Below are 6,000 nucleotides of genomic sequence, written 5' to 3'. Positions count from 1 at the left end.
CCCCCCCGCCCCGCCCCAGCCCCTGACAATCGTCAGCTGCTTTCTGCCTTTACGCATTTGCCTATTCTTGACATTTCGTATAAAGGGAATCATACGGATGTGCCCTTTATGTCTGGCTTCTTTCACTTGCCTTAATGTTTTCAGGGTTCGTCCGTGTTGCAAATGTATCGGTGTTCCATTCCCTCCCATGACTACACGTTCCATAGCACGGCTGTGCTCCAGCCCGTTTACCCGTCTATGAGCTGATGAACGGCCGGGCTGTTTCCACCTTTCGGCCGCTACGGCTCGTGTTGCTATGAACATTCTTACACACATCTGACACCCACTTGAGCACCTTTTTTCTATTCGTGTGGGTGTGTACCGATGAGTGGAATTGCCGGGCCATACGGTGCCTCTAGATGTTTAACCCTCTGCGGAGCCACCAAGCTGTTTTCCACGGCAGCCACACCAGTTGACATTCTCACCAGCGACGTATAAGCGTTCCCATTTCTCTGCACCGTTGCCAACACCTTTTATTTTCTGTGCTTTGGATTACAGCCATCCTAGTGGGTGTGAAGTGGTCTAACTGCACACTTTGCTCGCGAGCTGGAGATGCACATCATATGTTCTCATAACGCTGCCCTTTGGTTTCGCGGGGCTACCTGAGGCTTCCATTTCCTGTGGGATTAGTCCTTGTTGTCTTTTAAGCTGGTGATCCTGGGGATCCACGGCCATACGAGAGGAATCTAGGTACATACTAAGCGTGACGGTAGCTGAACGTTTGCAAGAAACCTCAAATAAACCAAATTTTTACTGCACAAAGTCATACTCACAATGTACTCTGGGAGTACAGAAACACAGGGGTGATATTATTAACTTCGGGGGAGGGCTGTGAAATGCTTAATGAGACAGGCGACCTCTCGGACTGTTTCTCAACCTACAATGACCTGTGTGATCAAGGTAACCCGGCCCAGGCTTGTGGGGTCCAGGCATCCTGACAAAACCACGTGAATGTGGAGAGTAACACCTCTCAGGACGAGCGTCCCCTCCCCACTAGGGGAATTTTTCAGCCAGGCACCTTACTGTTTAGGGCCTTAGCGGCATGGAGGCCAGGCCCTGGGGGCTGGGGGACCCCAATGAGTCAGAGCTCTGAGACCAGGGAGGGTGAGAATTACCACTTCCTGTACATGAAAAACACTAAGAGGAATGTCAGTTCCCACCATGGCCAAGAACCAGATCAGATTCTTTCTCCAAGCCTCAGCCTCAAGCACCCCCAAACTCCTGAAAATCCAAAGGGTTTAAAGAGAGGAGACCCCAGGTAATTTTCCTTATGGCGATTAATGATTTTAATTATGGTTATTTTTCAGCGTTGGCAGCCAAGCAGATGTTAATAACATTCATTCAGTAATCGAGGTCTTATGTAATCCTCACGCCAAATAAAGGACCAGTGAAGTGTGAAAGTGGAGGAACTCTACCTAGTGGGTCGGGACAGGCTGGACTTTTGGGGGGGACCTACCTCGAAGGACGGATGCGATTGAGATGGAAAAGGGAAGAGGAAGGATAGGATAGAGGCAGGAAGGAAAGGTGTGTCCCACATGCACATAACTGACAGCAGAGGCTGAAAACCAAAGTCAGAGTCGCAAAGTACAAGGGATTTCTAGGATAAAACATAAATCTGAATACATCTAAAAATTATTATGGCAATTTTATTTTAAATTGAATAAATCTGAAATACATCTAAAAATTATTATGGCAATTTTATTTTAAAAGTTTCGTGGCCATGGGGCACTTGGGTGGCTCAGTCGGGAAAGCATCTGACTCTTGATTTCAGCTCAGGTCATCATACCAGAGTATTGGGATCGAGCCCCGCGTCGGGGTCTGCCCTGAGTGCAAAGCCTGCTTGGGATTCTGTCTTCCTCTGCCCCTCTCGCCCCACTCACAAGTTCTCTGTCTCTAAAATAGAAATAAAAAATAAAAGTTTCATGGCCAAATTTTAAAAGCGTGAGGTTATAAAACAGGAATAATTATTTCTTGGCATTGTTAGTTGTGAGATCCCTAGTTACTCTAATGAAGAAAGACACTCACTTTCAACTGAGATAAGTGGGTATTTTTCAGCTGAGGTCAGAGCAGGATATTTGGGGGGCACTTGGGCTACCCAAGACAGTCAGGTTTCCCTTTGGGGGCCAGGTCTAGTTGTTAAAAGCATCCACTTCCACAATCCAAAGTGTCTCAGTTTGGACAATAATTCACATGGTTGCCCGATTTATCACGAATTATTATTATTATTTATTTGAAAAATTGTGGTAAAATATACATAACATAAAAATTTACCCTTGGAACCATTTTGAAGGGTATAGTTCGATGGCATTAAATACATTTTCGTTGTTGTGAACCATCACGACCATCCATGCCCAGGACCACTTTCACCTTGCAAGCTCTGTGCTCATTACGCATTGATTCCCATTCCTTCCTCCAAGCCCAGGCCCTGGCAACCACCATTCTACATCCTGTGTCTATGACTCTGACTACTCTAGGGACTGCATATAACTGTAATCGTGCCGTATTTGTCTTTTTGTGACTGCCTTATTTCACTTAGCATGATGTTTTTAAGCATTCATCTATAGATGGACAATCAGGTTGCTTTTACCTTTTGGCTACTGTGAATAATGCCGCTATAAACTTGGGTGTGCAAATATCTCTTGTGTCTCTGCTTTCAATTCTTTCCTTTTGTTTTATTAAAGACTTATTTTATTTTATTTCTTTTTTAAGAGCATGAGTGGGGGTTAGGGACAGGGAGGGAATCCCAAGCAGACCCCATGCTCAGTGTGGAGCCCGATGCGGGGCTCAAACCCACGACCCTGGAGTTGTGACCTGAGCTGAGATCAAGAGTCTGATGCTCAGCTGGGACTGAGCCACCCCGGCCCCCCTCAAGTCTTTCCACTTCCAGAAATGGGATTGCTGGGTCATATGGAAATTCTGGTTTTGATTCTTGGAGGAACTGCCATCCTGTTTCCGACAGGGGTGGTTCCACTTTCCTTCCCACCGGTAGCACGCGAGGGTTCCCGTTTCTCCACCTCCTCTTCAACGCTTGTTTTTTTCTGCGAATTAATTTATAGTAGCCATTCTAATTTTTCTCACTGTGGTTTTTTTCTCTTTTTAAAAAGTTTTGAAATTGTAATTCTAGTATAGTTAACATGCAGTGGTATATTAGCTTCAGGTGTACAGTATAGTGATTCAACACTTCTATGCATTATTCTGTGCTCATCATGATAAATGTGCTCTTAATTCCCCTCACCTACTTCACTCCTCCCCCCCCCCACCTCCCCTCTGCTAACCATCTGACTGTTCTCTATAGTTAAGAGTCTGTTTCTTGGTTTGTCTCTCTGTCTCTCTTTTTTTTTTTTCCCTTTGCGCATTTGTTTTGTTTCTTTTTAAAAAATGTTTATGTATTTGATAAATAGAGAGAGAGAGCATGCAGCAGAGGGGCAGAGAGAGAGAGAGGGAGAGAAAGAATCCCAAGCAGGTTCCGTGCTGACAGCATGGGGCTGGATCCCACAAACCATGAGACCATAACCTGAGCCAAGATCAAGAGGCAGATGCTTCACCGACTGAGCCACCCAGGCGCCTCTTGTTCTGTTTCTTACATTCATTACACTGAGTGAAGTCCTATGGTATTTGTCTCACTCTCACCGACTTATTCCGTTTAGCATTATACTGTCTAGCTCCATCCATAGTGTTGCAAATGGCAACATTTCACTCTTTATTGTGGCTGAGTAACATTCCATTGTATGTATATTATATATTCCACATCTTCTTTAGCCATTCATCCATTGATGGGCACTTGGACTGCTTCCATAATTTAGCCATTGTAAACAATGCTGCAGTAAACATAGGGGTGCATATAGCCTTTTGAATTAGTGTTTTTGTATTCTTTGGGTAAGTACCCAGTGGCTCAATTGCTGGATTGTAGGGTAGTTCTATTTGTAATTTTTTTTTTTTTTTTTTTTTTTTTTTTGGGACAGAGAGAGACACAGCATGAACGGGGGAGGGGCAGAGAGAGAGGGAGACACAGAATCGGAAACAGGCTCCAGGCTCTGAGCCATCAGCCCAGAGCCCGACGCGGGGCTCGAACTCTCGGACTGCGAGATCGTGACCTGGCTGAAGTCGGACACCCAACCGACTGCGCCACCCAGGTGCCCCTTTTGAGGAACCTCCATACTGTTTTCCACAGTAGCTGTACCAGTTTGCATTCCCACCAGCAGGGCACGAAGGTAGCTTTTTTCCCACATTGTCACCAACACTTGTGGCTTGTGTTTTTGATTTTAGCCATTCTGACAGGCGTGAGGTGATATCTCATTGTGTTTTTGATTTGCATTTCCCTGATGATAAGTGATGTGGAGCATCTTTTCATGGTCTGTTAGCCCTCTGTATGCCTTCTGTGAACTCAGTGCGGGTTTTTTTTTTTTAAGATTTTATTTTTAAGTAATTTCTACAGTCAACCTGTGGCTTGAACTCCCAACCCCAAGATCAAGAGTCACAGGCTCTACTTACTGAACCAGCCAGGTGCCCCTGGACTCACTGTGGTTTTGATTGCATTTCCTTGATGATTAGTCATGTGGAGCATCTTTCCATGTGCTCAGTGGCCGTATCTTTCTTGGGGAAATGTCTATTCAAGTTGTTTGCTCAGTTTTGAATCAGGTTGCTTAATTTTTCTTTTTTTTTGAGTTTTAGGAGGTTTGTATATACTCTGAATATTAATCCCTTATCAAACACATCATGGATATTGTTTTGTATGATTTTGGAACTTTTCAATCTTGCAAAATTTTGAGCTCTAAAGAATCCCCAAACGAGGCTTTTTACTTGAATGACTCATAGTCTAAATGTATAATTGAATTGTATAACTAAAAATTTGACAGCCCATCTTAGTGGTTATTTAGTTTAATGTTACAAATGCAAATACACCAAACAATTTTATAAAGATTAAAATTGTGATACAAGCTAATCTGTTATTCTGTTTAATATTGTCATTTAGATCTGCGTTATGTGTCACACTGTAAAAGATAAGTTGTTTTTTTCAGAAGTTATCTAGCTAACACATTCTCTCAACTATCAGTCTGCTTTCTGATGTATCCATTGGAAAGCTCTTGATAACTGTTTTGGTTTATAAAATAAATGCCTCCCAGTCATCACTAATTCTTGCAGAGTTTTGTCTGTTAGTTAGATCATTTTTTTCCTTAAATGTTCGGTAGAATTCACCAGTGAAATCATCTGGGCTTTCTTTTTTTGAAAGGCTTTTGATTCAATTTCTTTGAATAGACTTATTCATATTATCTGTTTCTCCTTACTTGAGTTTTGTAGATTGTGCTTTTTTTTTTTTAATTTTTTTTAATATTTATTTATTTTTGAGAGACAGAGTGAGACAAAGTGAGACTGGGGGAGGGGCAGAGAGAGAGGGAGACACAGGATTGGAAACAGGCTCCAGGCTCTGAGCTGTCAGCACAGAGCCTGACGCGGGGCTCGAACCCACAGACTGTGAGATCATGACCTGAGCCGAAGTCAGACGCTCAACCGACTGAGCCACCCAGGCGCCCCGGTAGATTGTGCTTTTTAAGAATTGGGTCATCTCATCTAAATGATCAAATTTGTGGGCATAGAGTTGTTCATCATATTCCTATATTATCCTTTTGATGTTCGTGGGTTCAGCATTGACTGCCCCTGTTTCTTTTCTGGTATTAGTAATTCAGAGGCTTATCAATTTTAAGATAAGTCTGGCTAGAGGCTTATCAATTTTATTGATTTTTTTTTCAAAGAACAGTTTTTGGTTTTGGTGATTTTCTCTATTAATTTCCTATTTTCAATTTTATTGAATTCTGCTCCAATTTTTGCCATTTTTTTCTTCTGCTGGTTTTGGGTTTCTATTACTCTTCTTTTTCTAGTTTCTCCAGGTAGAAGCTTATATTATTAATTTTAGATATTTCTTCTTTTCTGATATGTGCATTCAATGCTATAAATTTTCCTCTA

The sequence above is a fragment of the Prionailurus bengalensis genome, chromosome C1 (genome assembly GCF_016509475.1).
Source record: "Prionailurus bengalensis isolate Pbe53 chromosome C1, Fcat_Pben_1.1_paternal_pri, whole genome shotgun sequence".
Lineage (NCBI taxonomy): Eukaryota > Metazoa > Chordata > Mammalia > Carnivora > Felidae > Prionailurus > Prionailurus bengalensis.
Note: the sequence above shows the minus strand (reverse complement) of the source record.